Here is a 16,277-nt window from a genome sequence, read left to right as displayed (position 1 = left end):
ACAAAATCACAGCTCTAGAGATGGCCATGGAGACCGAAGACACCTCCTTTTTAAAGGTAGGAGCTTCATTTACTGACCGAGTTTATACCGATTAACCTCAGTAAAGTAACGTCATGTGTGCTGACTGTTATCATCCTCTTCACTTTCATTAACATGGCTCCTGCTGTTTCTCACCTATTGTTTCTCATAATGGAATGGACTGAATACATTTATACACTCACAATGATGCTCTTATTGTGTGTTTTTTTCAGAGCTACAACAACATCAAGGAAAGGTATGTGGACTCTCAGCTCATTTCATCTTGTGTGTTTAACTCTCTTCAGTTCCCGATGCTGACTGACTCCTGCCTGTCGTTACAGAGCCCAGTGCACACTGCAGGACCCAGAGCTGCTCTCAGGGGCGCTGATAGACGTGGCCAAACACCTGGGCAACCTGACGTTCAGAGTCTGGGAGAAGATGCTGGGGATGGTGCAGTACAGTGAGTATCTGGGCCAGATGCTGAAATCAGGTTTTTTTTACAAACATTTAATGAACACATGAAAGAGGAGGAACAGGCTGCATGTTGACATGGTGCTGAAGATAAACAGCACAGAGTCATCCAGTCTCAGAGCAGGGAGATCCTGAGGGCTGCACTGCACTGCTCGCATTTTAATATCAGAACACACGCAGACACAGAATTAACACACAATGTAAAACCTCATCAATAATATGCTTTATTAGCTGTGACAATTATTTGCATTGAATTTGCAATGATGTGTTCATTGATTCATGAATTTACATAATGCAAATATGTTTTATATTTAAAATATGAATCACTATAACTACAGTATATTATTATCCATAAGTAGTATATGTCATTTCCTGTGTATGGGACCTAATCTGAATAGAGTATGTGAAATGGTCCTGCCACACGCCATGGGCGGACACAAGAGATGGACACAGGGAGGTCATTATGATCGGAACCATTCGCAGACTCCAAGATGTAATAAATAACACGCTTCAATCAAAGTGCCACAGAAATAGTTCAGTGCAGGGCAATAAGGGCAATACAGGCAAGGCAGTTTGAGTCCAAAGGGTCAGAGTCCAAACAACCAGAGCAGTGTGGAGAAGGCAGGGTGGGGTGTGGGGTGTGGGGGGAGTGGACAGGTAACCAGAGCAGTGTGGAGAAGGCAGGGTGGGGTGTGGGGGGTGTGGACAGGTAACCAGAGCAGTGTGGAGAAGGCAGGGTGGGGTGTGGTGTGTGGGGGGTGTGGACAGGTAACCAGAGCAGTGTGGAGAAGGCAGGGTGGGGTATGGGGTGTGTGGGGGGGGAGTGGACAGGTAACCAGAGCAGTGTGGAGAAGGCAGGGTGGGGTGTGGGGTGTGGACAGGTAACCAGAGCAGTGTGGAGAAGGCAGGGTGGGGTGTGGGGTGTGGGGTGTGGACAGGTAACCAGAGCAGTGTGGAGAAGGCAGGGTGGGGTGTGGGGTGTGGGGGGGTGTGGACAGGTAACCAGAGCAGTGTGGAGAGGGCAGGGTGGGGTGTGGGGTGTGGGGGGGTGTGGACAGGTAACCAGAGCAGTGTGGAGAAGGCAGGGTGGGGTGTGGGGTGTGGGGGGAGTGGACAGGTAACCAGAGCAGTGTGGAGAAGGCAGGGTGGGGTGTGGGGTGTGGGGGGGTGTGGACAGGTAACCAGAGCAGTGTGGAGAAGGCAGGGTGGGGTGTGGGGGTGTGGACAGGTAACCAGAGCAGTGTGGAGAAGGCAGGGTGGGGTGTGGGGTGTGGGGGGGTGTGGACAGGTAACCAGAGCAGTGTGGAGAAGGCAGGGTGGGGTGTGGGGGGTGTGGGGGTGTGGACAGGTAACCAGAGCAGTGTGGAGAAGGCAGGGTGGGGTGTGGGGTGTGGGGGGAGTGGACAGGTAACCAGAGCAGTGTGGAGAAGGCAGGGTGGGGTGTGGGGTGTGGGGGGGTGTGGACAGGTAACCAGAGCAGTGTGGAGAAGGCAGGGTGGGGTGTGGGGGGTGTGGACAGGTAACCAGAGCAGTGTGGAGAAGGCAGGGTGGGGTGTGGGGTGTGGGGGGGTGTGGACAGGTAACCAGAGCAGTGTGGAGAAGGCAGGGTGGGGAGGGGGGTGGGGGGAGTGGACAGGTAATCGGGAGAAAGGGAAAACATGGAATGGAACATTGACATAAAACACATAGAAAAGGATAATCAGGGAAATGAACTACAACGGAGGCATGGAACGTGACAGGAAAACATGAAACTAAACATTTAACAACACAAATACAAGCTGTGATACAAGCTATGATACAATAACACGAGACGTGAGGCAGCACTGGCATTTTAATAAATAAAAAATAAAAAATTTGGAATAAAAAAATACATTTAAAAAATAATAATAAGCTTCATTTGTATTGCATACATAAAATGTAGCTCAAAGGGCTTTGCATTCAGCCAGTTACAAATAATTATAAAAACAACACATTGTAGATAAAATATAATAATAATAAATACTGTGATTGTGGAAATACATTCACACAACAAACAAATAACAAGACAAGACAAACACTAACACGACTGCCTTAAAGGAGCGACGGTCTTAAAAGAAAGCTCCCTCAGTCTCTTTTGGTGGTGTAGTTGGCCAGGGCCCCGGCCGGGATTTTTTCATGCTGCCAGTTGCACCTCCCCTGACAGCAGCGGTAGGAGGCGCAACGCCCACTCCTCCACCAGGTGTGTGTGTTCTCTCCTGTACCTCTTCTCCCCACCGTTTAAATATCTCTCTTCTTCATATTTCAGCTCCTGTGATGATGGACCCCAACACTGCACATGCCTATCTCTCTCTCTCTGATGATCTGACCACTGTGAGACTCACAGGTACAGCGCAGAAATGGCCTGACAACCCAGAGAGATTTAACGACTGTGTAAATGTGCTGGGATCTGAGGGGTTTACCTCAGGGAAACACAGCTGGGAGGTGAAGGTTGGGAATAAACGTGAGTGGGATGTAGGAGTGGTGAAAGAGTCCATCAACAGGAAGGGAGATATAGCAGCCAGCCCAGGGAGAGGATTCTGGGTCATAGCGCTGAGGAATGGTGATGAGTACAGAGCAGCAGGAGGTACTGACCTCACACTGAAGAGGAAACCCCAGAGCATCAGGGTGCAGCTGGACTATGACGGGGGGGAGGTGTCCTTCTTCAACTCCAGTGACATGTCACTCATTTACACTTTTAAACACACATTTACTGAGAGGGTGTTCCCACTCTTATCTCCCTGTTTGAGAGATGGTGGTAGGAACGATGAGCCCCTGACAATCTGCCCAGTGAAAGTCTCAGTAACAGTGACGTCATCCCAGTGAAGGTGTTTGTGTAAAAATGAAACTAGAAATGCTGTCAGAGATTTAGGATGTGTCTGATCTGCCTCCTCAGCATGCCTGGCTGTTGACTTGAGCTTTGGGACACATGCTGGAGATGATCGGGGGGGGGGGGTTGATGGTGTACCAGTACCCAATGGAAGATAAACAGACAGAGGTACACTCTCAGTATCTAGGGACACACATCTAGAACAAAGGGGGGTGTCTGTCACAAGGGAGTAATGACTATGTGGTTATTTGCTTTTACCTGGTCCGTTTTATGCTGTAAAGGAGACTATTGTTTCCTGTTAATGTAATTTCTTATTCATCTGAACTTTGGAAACTGCAAAGGACCAAGTGCTTTCACACTTATAGGGTACTGTAGGTGAAATCCATTTCAATAATTTAAATTCATTCATTTTCTTTTCATCACCAATTATTTTGTTGAGTTACTCAACTGTACATGCATTTTTGGTCATGTGCATGCAGGCTGTATCTTTTGGGTTCTGTTTTGAAGCATTTGAACTTTATTTTATGAAGTGTTTATACACAAAACAGATGCGCTCTTGTGGGTAAATCAAATGCTTTCATACCTGATCGATGTCATTCCTGTTGAACTGGATTCATGAGAGCGTGTACAAGCTTTAATTAGAGTCTGGGCTCTTTTCAGATTGTACTTTGCAGATGCAGTGAAGAATAAATTCACCCTGTCAGTACCATGCTGTAGGATTTACATCTGAGCCTTCAGTAGCCTTACCTGCACACCTGCCATTGGTCTCAAACTCTTTTCATATGTGCATGATATGTTTTTATTGAATGTAGGATGTAATGAAGATGTATGGGAAACAAGTCCACTATAGACACTAGATATTCAGTGTAAAACATAAGGCTTTATGTAATTTCTTTATATTTTCATGTATATTTTGTGTACACTGTATGTACATGCTCTGACATCAATTGATTCTGTCTCAAATGGTTTGGAATGGTACAAGCCTCTTCTTTCATTTAAGTCTTCAGCCATGTGTGCAGTAAATAGTTTTCGAGATGTTGACACTTTTATAGGACTAGTACAAAATATGTTGAAACTGCTACAGAGAAGTGCATTGTGCAAGCTAGCAACCACAGAACTTCCCAAGTCCTTTGAACAGGCCTGATTGGCCAAAAGGGACAGTTTGTTGTCTATAATGGTGTCCAGATACTTAAACTCCTCAACTCTTTCTGTTGTTGTGGCTCTGTAGTTGGTATCCAGAGAGTAAGCATGGTGTTAATGAACACATACTGCACACCCAAAGTTTCATACATATTATCCATTCCAAACTTGCTCCACTTGAATACTTTTAAGAGCATATTCATATCCATTTTTTGTGCTATACATACAGTATGGAGGGATGGATACAGTAGAGATTAAGATATATAAAAATGCTGGATGCTGGATATCACAATATTGTATTTGACTATACAGTGGGGGTATATTTTTAGTGCTTCTACATTAGTGTGAGTGCTACCATAAAGGTATAGGGGAAAGCTGGAGAACATTCACCCTACTACACCACTTTGTCCCAGGCCAAGCAGCCACTGAATGCTACAGTATGAAACGCTCCAAAGGGAATACATCAGAGCACTTTTATTCTGAAGCATACCTATCATCCTGCACATATATTGATAGATTACATTTCTTACATTGTTGGATATTACGAGGATGTTCCCATGTGTAAATCCAGGTGCAGTCAATGTCAGGCGTGCTTCAGACATGTGACCATCTGCAGAATCTGTTCCAGTGGGGGTGCAGAGATGTGTCAGTCTCAGTTTTTTCACAGATTGAAAGTTGAGGTAACTTCGCCCGCACATCCAGCAGAGGGTGCTGTTGTGACGTGTTGAACAGGAAATGGGCACCTTTAGCGTATTAATTGAGGAGCGTGTCCATACCAGAATGCCACGCTGAATAGTGTGCCTGGCTCAAATGACAGAAACACGGTTATTCCAAAGTCCTCCCACGGTATCAGCCCAACTACGGTGCCTCCGGCTTTCTGCATCTCGTACAGTATTTCTGCAGCGCTTGACACCAGAGCACCAGACATTTCACATCGTACTGAGAGTGTCCCTCTGAAGAGTGGAATAATCCTTTGATATACATCCTCCAGACAATAAAATGACAACAGTATAACAGCAGCTACAGGTAATGCCTTTCTGTGTAACTGAGAAATAAACTATTACTGCAGCCTTAAATGATGCATTGCTCGTAGAGGGTAACCCTGATTCTTATTTGTTGTAATTCTTCTTATTTGGGGTGGCAAGGCTCAGGCGGTAAGAGCAGTTGTCGGGCAGTCGGAGGGTTGCCGGTTTGATCCCCTGCCCGGGCTGTGTCAAAGTGTCCCTAAGCAAGACACCTAACCCCCAAATGCTCCTGACGAGCTGGTCGGTTGTCAATTGTACAACACTTTGGATAAAGGCGCTATACAAATGCCAACCATTTAAATGCTTTCCCTGGGTTTTCAAATTTTTTTTTTTACAGAAGACATTCCAGGCTCAAATTAGTTGCAAGTGTTGAATTGTATCTGAATCGTAAAGAACTGCTCTTTTTTAGAATCAGGCTGACTGCCCTTTAAACATTAGAACTGTTTGTGGCCCTGTCAAAAATCAAAAAGGCTACTGACCACCTTCAAAACACTGACAACTATGCACACCATCCAGCCCCAGCAGGCCTGGCCCTTCTCCGAGTGTACCAGGGATAGCAGCAACACGCTAACGCGGCTGCAGAGATTGTTTGTGGCCTCGATGATTTTTGGCAGCCGCTATTGTATATAGGGACATGCAAGGTCGCTGGTTCGATCCCCGGTGCGGCCACAATTTGATCTGCAAAGCCTTTGGGCCCTTGAGCAAGGCCCTTAACCCTGCATTGCTCCAGGGGAGGATTGTCTCCTGCTTAGTCTAATCAACTGCTCGTTGCTCTGAATAAGAGCTTCTCCCAAATGCCAATAATGTAATGTAATGTAATATAGAGTCCCTAGTACATATAAATTAAATTAATTGTTTGTGACGCCATTCATTTGGAGGCCAGGACCTCCATGCAAGGAATCCCCTCAAACACACATTAGGTGCGTGACAGACTGATGACCTTTGATTATGACGCCCCCCGGGACTCAGGAACAGGTCATCCGGACGCTGTATGTCCGTGGCCGCTGTCGACAGAACAGGTGACACCCTTCCCCACGCGACAGGTGAGAACATACCTGTCACCTTTCACCTTGGGGTTAGTGATGGAGCAGCCAGTCTGGAACAGCATGAGTGTCAGCGAGCCGTGTCAAGCCTTATCAACACTAAGTCATGCCCATTTCCATAACGCGGAGCTGCAAACACTCATGGAGAAGTGTGCCAAAGAAAACTGAGGCTTTTATAGTTAAAGGGTATCACTGCTGACAATTATACTTCCAATTTCATGCTTCTTACCATACCTTTTGTTAAATATTCTTTTCTGAGAATATTGTTTCACAGCAAACAAAATCAATGGTCTTCAACAATGCTATTGCATGACTGAGGTGTCCTCCTACCTAACATCTCTTTGTTGGTTGATGCCAGCCCTCCCAGAATGTGGGAGATTCAAATGGGTTCTATTCTAACATCCTGAGTCTTATTTTGGGCCCCAGTTTTGTAAGTTTCTATGGCTTGATCCCCTTACTTATGAATGCAAGCCCCACCTTAATGAAACATGCGCCATGGTATTGATCAAAAGGAATCCTGACCTGCTTTGTAGACATCAAAATAAAAGCCTCATATTCAGAATAACAAAGCCAGGAGAGATAAATGATTGAGGTGTGCATACCGGGGGGGTCAAACGCTGGTGTTTAGAGTTTACTGTACTGCATGTGTCAGCTTCATTCAATTCAGTACACATACTGCAATGCCCCTTTGATGGTTGATTATTAATGCCTTTAGCCCACAAGTCTAAAGCAGTATCGCAAAGTAGGAACACTCAGTTAGCTGGATAGCTGTGCCTAGATCAGCTCTTTTGACTTCAGTCCATGATCCAGATTTGAGAGGGGTTCCAGGCTGTACTGAGTGCAGCCATCCAGCTGACTGAGTAACTCATCCTGCTTGGTGAAACAGGCCCCAGGGGTCACTTGTGGAAACATCTGAGAAGGTCAGCGCGCACCACGTTTGTCTTACGGTCCCCTGCTGATGAAAAGACTCCCAGTCTCCCAGTCCTCTTCCCTATCCCTGCAAGGTGAGTGGGGAACGGGTGATACCTACAGGAATACCCATCATACCTTTGGGAAAACCAAACGGAAACAGGAGATAGAGAGGTCCTTCTTCAGCCACGGAAAAAGGGCCGCGGAATCAGAGACGACTTTAGACTTCAGAAGGAGAAACGTTGGTGTGTTCTGGTCTATTACTATATTGGAAATGTACAGTAGCCAGTAAGTTGCATTAAAACCCAGCATAAACATATGGAAAATCTTTTCTCCCCAATGGAAACTGACAGTTCATATTCATTCATTCATCAAGTTTATTCAAGTCCCTGTGATTTTAGAAAAATAACACTAAAATATCTTTCAGAAAGATCTTTCCACTATCTGCGAAAATGTTGTTTCAATACAGAGGTGTTTCAAAAGGTGCAACATGTGTATATTCTTTTCTTTTGTTTCATGAAATTAAATCAACACAATAATTTAATTCCTATGTGTGCCTTCTTGTACACTTTGCATAGTGGAAACTGAATTTGAAAATGTGCACTCTCCCTCGTAAAGAAAATAAAATAAACTGCTTAATCTCATAAATGCATATCTTTTGGGAAATATTTAGCTCACCTACTTATTCATGTGATTATCTAACCAGCCAATTGTGTAGAAGCAGTGCAATGCATACAGTCATGTAGATATGGGTCAGGAGCTTCAGTTAATGTTCATGTAAACCATCAGAATGGGGAAAAAATGTGATCTAAGTGACCGTGGAATGATTGTTGGTGGCAGAGAGGGTGGGTTTGAGTATCTCAGAAATTGCAGATCTCCTGTGATTTCCACGCACACTTGTCTCTAGAGTTTGCAGAGAATGGTGTAAAAAAACAAATTCATTGAGCAGCAGTTCTGCTCACCTGCTAGACCCCCATCAGTCTGGCTTCAGATCGGGCCACTCGACAGAGACTGCGCTCCTCTCCGTCAGTGAGTCACTCCACGCCGCACGAGCAGCCTCCCTCTCCTCTGTCCTTATTCTTCTAGATCTCTCTGCTGCCTTCGACACTGTGGATCACTCCATCCTCCTGTCCGCCCTGTCAGCAACGGGCATCTGTGGCCCAGCCCTGGACTGGATTGAGTCCTACCTCTCTGGTCGCTACTTCCAGGTTGCCTGGGCTGGTACGGTACCTCGGCCCCTTGCCTCAGGAGTTCCCCAGGGCTCAGTCCTAGGCCCGCTTCTTTTGTCTCTTTACACTCGTTCCCTTGGCCCTGTGATCACTGCACATGGGCTATCCTACCACTGCTATGCGAACGATACCCAACTCTTCATCTCGTTCCCACCATCTGATACACAGGTTTCAGCCTGTATCTCTGCTTGCCTGAGTGACATCCAGAGCTGGATGGACAACCACCATCTAAAGCTCAACCCAGGTAAGACTGAAATGATATTCATCCCTGCTATTACCTCTCCCCATCTGGATCTCTCCATTTCCCTCAGGGATACCACACTTACGCCATCATCCAGTTCAAGGAACCGACTGTCCCTCTCTGAGAACATCGCGGCGGTGACCCGGTCATGCAGGTTCTTCCTATACAACATACGGAGAATCCGCCCCTTTCTCACCCCCTACTCGACCCAGCTCCTGGTCCAAGCGATGGTTCTGTCCCGCCTGGACTACTGCAATTCCCTCTTGGCTGGCCTCCCAGCGTCCGACATCAGACCCCTCCAACTTATCCAGAATTCAGCAGCTCGTCTGGTCTTCAACCTTCCCAAATTCTCACGTCACCCCCCTGCTTACTTCCCTTTGTAAGCCAGTCATAAGTAACATTTGGTGTCATGCGCTGGTCAGCTTGCTGACTTCCCCCTCCCGGAGCATGCATTGTTAGCCCCCACCTTTTGGCACACATGCCTGTGGGGGAGAACTAGAGAAGGATTCCTGGAGCCCCCTTCTCTCACATTCCTACAGGGTTTGAGTACAGGAATACTGAAGATGGCATAAAGATGTTTCATGATAATCACAGGTCAGAATATAGTAATGTTTGATGTTATTCTGATTGGTTCAGTGCGACTGGTGTAATGGTCTAGTTTTTGTAACAGTCTACCTTTGATATCATAACCATCCAGGAGCTGAGGGGAAACTGGGCAAAAGCTGTCTCTGTAGAAGCCATTTGTTTTAGCTCCCTGACCAAGGTCTCACTGTGGGAGTTTGGCGGTGAATTACAGATGGGTGACCCGTTTTTAGGGTCAAGAACTAAGGCCTAAAGTTTGGAGATAAGGAGAAGAAACCAAGCAATCTGGGGTTTTGTCTCCTTTCCTTTAATTCACCCAAATCAGGTTTATCCAAAAAGGCATATTACCATGAGATGTACAAATACATATTTACAGCATAATGCAGTTATCATGAAGACTCCCAACTACATCATTCATAGATATGATGGGGCAGCCTGTAGCAAAGTGGGACTCAGGAAGGGCTGCCATTTTTGAGAAACCTGAGAGTTGGTACATGTCAAAGGCGATGCTGTTTGGACTACCTTTGGGGGAGTTTCAGGCCAGAGCTTCGGCGCCAAGGAGATAAGGACGGTTGTATGAGTGGTTTAAGGTCAGTAGGTCATGGGAACCATGACCCACCACCAGGGCACCTCCTATCGGAAAGGCTCCGGACACTCCACAAGTGCCCTCATTTGGGCACTGCTGTCATTACACTGGTGACTGCTCTCCTAGATTGAATATTCAAAACTGCTATTGAGATGGTAAATAGACCTGGTAAAACCTTGAAAACATTGCCCATGTGATCCTTGTATTATTGCATTCGATCGCATTTGACTTCCCACGCAACATGTCTTGTTTATGTATGTATGTATGTGTAACAGCGGAAGATCGCATTCGACTTCCCACACGGCATATTTTATACTCTTTGTTTGTGTATAGCCAAAGCAGGCTAGGTATTTATTTAATCTATCTCTATTCTTAATTTGTGTATTTTGTAATTGACTGTGATATTCTAAAGCTAATAACCAACCTGTCGGCGAATAAACTATTTTGTTTGTAACTTGCATGATCTCCATGACTTTAATTCATCTTGTACCTTTTCAGCCAAAATTACAACTGAATACTCAGGGGGACGATATTGATCAAAAATTCGACTGATCAGCTTTTGTGGTGTTTCCAAGCTGGGAAAGGCAGTCAAGTTCGGCCCATAAAAGGATTGGTGGTGTATGGCTCTTGTAATTTGGCTCGAAGGGAACCCATGGGCTTTTATAGGCCGGTTCTTGTCAAGTTAATTCTAAGGAGCCCTCTAAATACACGCCGACCTGGGCTCGCAACTATCATGGCAGTGTTTTGCATGTATTGTGTTGGCTAGACCCTCAGCCTCAGAGACCCTCAGAGTTCTCTGCCGAACTGAGATTTCAGCAATAATGCTAATCCCGGGAGCATATATTGAGTAATGGTGGCGCAGGTATGAGTCAAGTGTAATCACTCCCAAGATTTGCGTATGTTTCAAACCCAAATTTCTAAATTATATCTTAAATGGAGTCAGATAACGAAGGTATTGACGCTACTGTGCAGATTCTTGGTCAGCCCAGACCAGTAAAGAGCGGAAGGCAGAGTGGTGCTACTATCTTTGTAACGTGGTTTATTCATTAGCTGACTCTCCGCATAGTGGTCATTATTATTTAACCCTATTAATGTTCTCCCAGCAACACCAGAAGGACAAGCATGCAAACCCCTTCGGCCCTCGCTAAATTCCGTCATTGGGTTAGCATGGGGTTTTACACCTCCACTGGCTGCCTGTCATGGCTTGCATAAAATTCAAAACATTGGTGCTAGCCTTCCAAGCAGTTAAGGGGTCTTCCCCAGCTTACCTACAAAAAATCATCAGACCCTACACCCCTGCCAGACCTCTTCGTTCAGCCTCCACAGGCTGCTTGGCACCTCCCCCTCTCCGAACTTCCACCTCACGCTCACGACTACTGTCTGTTCTTTCTCCACGGTGGTGGAACGAACTCCCCGTTGAGGTCAGAACTGTAGAATCTCCATCTCTCTCCATCCCTCCCTACCTCCCTGTGAACCTTAATTGTTGTCGTTCTGTGATTTACTTTTTTGTGTATCGGTATTTTTAGTTTGACTAGGTAAGCAGTGTTTGGCTAGTTAAGTTTGGTCACTTTTGCTTTGTTGTTTGTTTATTTGTTTGTTTAAAAAGAAAAAAGAATCAAATGGGCCCTGGTCCTTATCTTTGTTGTACAGGTAGCAGTTGAAATTGTACTTCCCTCTAGGGTCTTTCAGCGAACTTATCCCTGGTTAAGGGTATGCACTTTGTTGTACGTCGCTCTGGATAAGAGTGTCTGCCAAATGCCATTAATGTAATGTAATGTAATGTTCTGCAGAAAGAAACAGCTTGTTAATGAGAGAGGTCAGAGGAGAATGGCCAGACTGGTTGAAGCTGACAGAAAGGTGACAGTAACGCAAATAACTACACATTACAACAGTGGTATGCAGAAGAGCATCTCTGAATACACAACGCATCATAAGTCGCAGAAGTACTTGAGGTTCTGCTAAATGAAGATGTTGTTGTACTCTACGTGTGAAGGTAACTCTAACTGAGGAAGTCACTCCAGATACGAGGTTCTGCTAAAGGCTTAGATGGTAGTATACTTTAAGTATGAAGGTTTCTATAAATCATGCCGGTTCTCTCCTGTACCTGAGCTCAGTAAACTCTTCAGGAGCTATACCCCTATCCACTCTGTGTTTGCATGCAGAGTGAGCTGCTTGCTGAGGTAACCATCTACTGTCCTGGAGTCCTGACAGGCCTTGTCTGTCTGTATGTGTCTGTCTGTGTCCGCGTGCATCTGTGTGTGTCTGCGTCTGACTGCGTGTCTGTGTATGTCGGTATGTGTCTGTGTGTGTCTGTATGTGTCTGTCTTTCTGTGTGTGCCTGTGTCTGTCTGTGTCTGTGTGTCTGTGTGGGTCTGTATCTGTATGTGTCTGTCTGTCTGTGTTCCTGTGTTTCTGTGTGTGTCTGTGTGTGTATGTCTGTGTGTGTCTGTGTGTGTCTGTGTGTCTGTTCCTCCGTGTAGTTACTGTGGGGCAGGGGTGCACAACTCCGGTCCTGCACGGCCAATCAGTGCACAGCGTTTTGTTCCAACTGATGACCTTGATTTTAAATAAATCGCTGGCGTACTGAGCAACAGATATGAATCAGGTTGACCACGGAAAACAACAGCGGTTGATGACTGAGACAGTGTAAGAGCTATGAAGAAAAACCACAAAACATCAGTCAGTGACAGGAAGTATGAAGATCTGAGTGTTTCTGTGCTTCTGTGTTTCTGTGTGCCTGTGAGTGTCTGTGTGTTTCTGTGTGTGTCTGTCTTTCTGTGTGTGTCTGTGTGTGTCTGTATCTGTATGTGTGTGTCTGTCTGTGTGTGTCAGTGTGTGTCTGTGTCTCTGTTCCTCCGTGTAGTTACTGTGGGGCAGGGGTGCACAACTCCGGTCCTGCACAGCCAATCTGTGCACAGCGTTTCGTTCCAAATGATGGCCTTGATTTTAGTTTTCAGACATTTCTATAAACTATGCTTGCAGTCTGTGTCTGTAGCCGGTGCTGTAAGGCGGAAATTAATTAATTAATAATATTAATATCTGGCATTATCACTCAGGGCTGGTCAGCTTGCTGGCTTCCTCTGGTATTGTGGGAAAATGTGGCTGTAAAGTAATTTAAGCCAGGAGCATGCACCATTAACCCCCACTATCTCCGCACCCATACGGGCAGGAGCCTGTGGGGGAAGACTCAGGCCTCCAGCCGTAAAACTCATTACGACGGGGCAACATCCTTTACGGCACGGGAAGGTTTCAGAGGGCACGGCCTGTTAGGCCCTGACCTTCTCCTGAACCCCCCTTTATTGCTCTTTCCCTCTTTACTCAGTCACTAAATGATGTGTACAGCACTGGATGTTTCATGACAAAGTCAGTTTAGATAATATTCATGTTTGGTATTATTCTGATTGTTTCAGTGCGACTGGTGCAATGGTTTTATTTCTGCAACAGAAAACCCTGGACATCATAACCAACCAGGAGAAACTGTGTGGAGCTCTGCCCCAGTGAAAGCCATGTGCCTCGACCCCCCTGCGTGGCTCCAAATTACAGATGGGTGACCCATTTTTAGGGTTAACATCAAAGGCCAGATTTTGGATTTAAGGACAGCAAACTAAGCAATCTGGGAGAATGCAATCAGCCTCTCGTGCACACAGTGCACGTAATTTCTACGTACAGGGTGTCTGTAGCCAGACTCCCGTATGTAGCTTTTATTACCAGGTATGACTTTTAAGACTCCGTAATTTGGTTTCCGTTGTAATGTTTTTTGATTGGGAACTAGTATGTAATTACGTGTATGTAACCTGCCTGGTAAAATAAAATTGTTAAAACTTGATCTGTTTGGTTTTCCTTACTGACACTTAATGTTACACAGGGAATGCGTGGTTTACCCCCTCGAACTGGTCTAGGGAGGATGATTATTTTCACTTACTGTATCACGGTGTATAGCAACCGTACACCTATGTTGGTAAATCCCTTGCCTCCGCATGGTAGTTCATTCATGTCGAGCACAGCCATAGCTATGTTGGTCTGCTTGGGTCCCTAGGCTGTAAACAGATATACCCGAGAGTAGCTATTCCTGCGACCTCAGTAATGACTACAGATAGCTAGTCAGTTCGTGAGACGTGCACATAACGCGCGATGTGACATGCGGTGGTACCAGCAGAGGACTGTTCAGAGAGTTCTTCTCAGTACAGGATTCCTATAGCGATCAAGTGAAAATTATAAATAAGACATCCACCAAATGTGGACAACTAATCTAAATTATTATTCTAAAATGGAGTCAGATAAACGAAGGTGAATATATTGGCCCTATTGTGGAGATTCTTGGTCAGCCCGGACCAGTAAAGAGCGGAAGGCAGAGTGGTACTACTGCCTTTGTATCGTGGTTTATTTATTGGCTGATCTAGAATCTCCGCATAGGGGCCACTAATTTTTAGCCCTATTAGTATTCTTTCAGCAACACCAGAAGGACGAGCACGCTGATACCTTCAGCCCTCGCTAAATTCCGTCGTTGGGTTAGCGTGGGGTTTTACAGTGCATATACAAATATCAGATCAAGACATGATTGGGCTACAATCGATAAGATTCTTGTTAAAACATTGTTACGAGAGCATTGTACAAAAAGTCAATTCCTTTGTTTTTGCTATGCACTGAAGACAATAGAGTTTGAGGTCAAAAGATGTACAAGAGAGATCCGAATTTCAGCTTTTATTTCCTGGTATTTTTATCTAGATTTGTTAAATAACTTATCAGAACGTATCACCTTTTATATCAGACCACCCAATTTTTAGGTGAGCAAGAGTATTGGAACATGTGACTGACAGGTGTTTCTTGTTGCCCAGATGTGTCATGTTACATTGACTAAATAGTTCTGTATGTGTACTCTTGGTTTACGCCTTGGGTTTTGCCTGTTGAAGAAATATAAATAAACCGGTGGCGTACTGAGCAACAGATATGAATCAGGTTGACCACGGAAAACAACTGCGGTTGATGACTGAGACAGTGTCAGAGCTATGAAGAAAAACCACAAAACATCAGTCAGTGACAGGAAGTGTCATGGCTTAGGCTTGCATGGAGCAACTTAACTTAATTGAGCACGCATTTCACGTCCTGAAGAGGAGATTGAAGGGAAAAAACCCTCAAACAAACAGCAACTGAAAGAGGCTGTGTTGTACCCCTGAATAATAATTACGACTCAACACACAGGGTTTCTCCACTGATGGCTTCATCACAAGTTCTCCCCCTACTGCACAAAGGCAGGCATGAGCAATCAATATCAGGTTTGCAGAATAAGATCGTTTTGCACATCACTGATTTTTAACTTCAGCATATTACAGACCGTGAATTCAGTCTTTTTAAACGTCACAAATTATGAGTGTATTAAAGCCTGGAAATTCATCACAAAAAGATTAATACAACAGTTTGATGATGTCAATGGGTCACAGGCTTGATGCAGTTATTGCAAGCAAGTGATATGCTACAAAATATTAAGTATTATTTACTACACTCTGTACCAATACTTTTGCTCACCTAGAAACTGGGTGGTCTGATCCCAAAGGTGCTATGTTTTAAGTAGTGTAGCACATGTAGGCGTAAATACGAGGAAATACAAGATGAAATTATGAGCTCTTGTCTCGCGTTCATCTTTTTATCTCAACCCCAAATATATTCAGTGTATCACAAAGGAACTGGCCTCGCTGTTCCAAATTATCTCATTTAATTAATTTTCATACATGGCACATAAATGGATCCAGTGGTACATTACTGCATCCTGTGAATCCAATCCAGTTCAGGCGCGTGACCATCTCCGTAAGAGAGAGAGGACAAACCCAGTCAAGAATCTCCCACTGACTGAGAACTACAAACCTGATCTGCACTTCCTGTGCCTGCTTGTTGCAGTTTTGAATCACATTGGGTGCGTTCTGTCCCAGGTTCAGACGGAGAGACTGTAACATGGAGACTAAAGCTTTGATTCCTGAGGACGATCTCTGTTGCTCTGTATGTTGTGACATTTTTAAAGAGCCTGTTGTTCTGAAATGCAGCCACAGCTTCTGTAGAGTGTGTCTGCAGCAGTGCTGGGAAGAGAAGAGCTCTCGAGAGTGTCCCATCTGCAGGAGAAAAGCCTCTATGGATGAATCTTCTCCAAACCTGGCCTTAAAAAACATTGTGGAGTCTTACTTAAAGCAGAAGACTGA

This window comes from Conger conger, chromosome 8, assembly GCF_963514075.1.
Source record: "Conger conger chromosome 8, fConCon1.1, whole genome shotgun sequence".
Classification (NCBI taxonomy): domain Eukaryota; kingdom Metazoa; phylum Chordata; class Actinopteri; order Anguilliformes; family Congridae; genus Conger; species Conger conger.
This window is presented reverse-complemented; position numbering follows the sequence as displayed.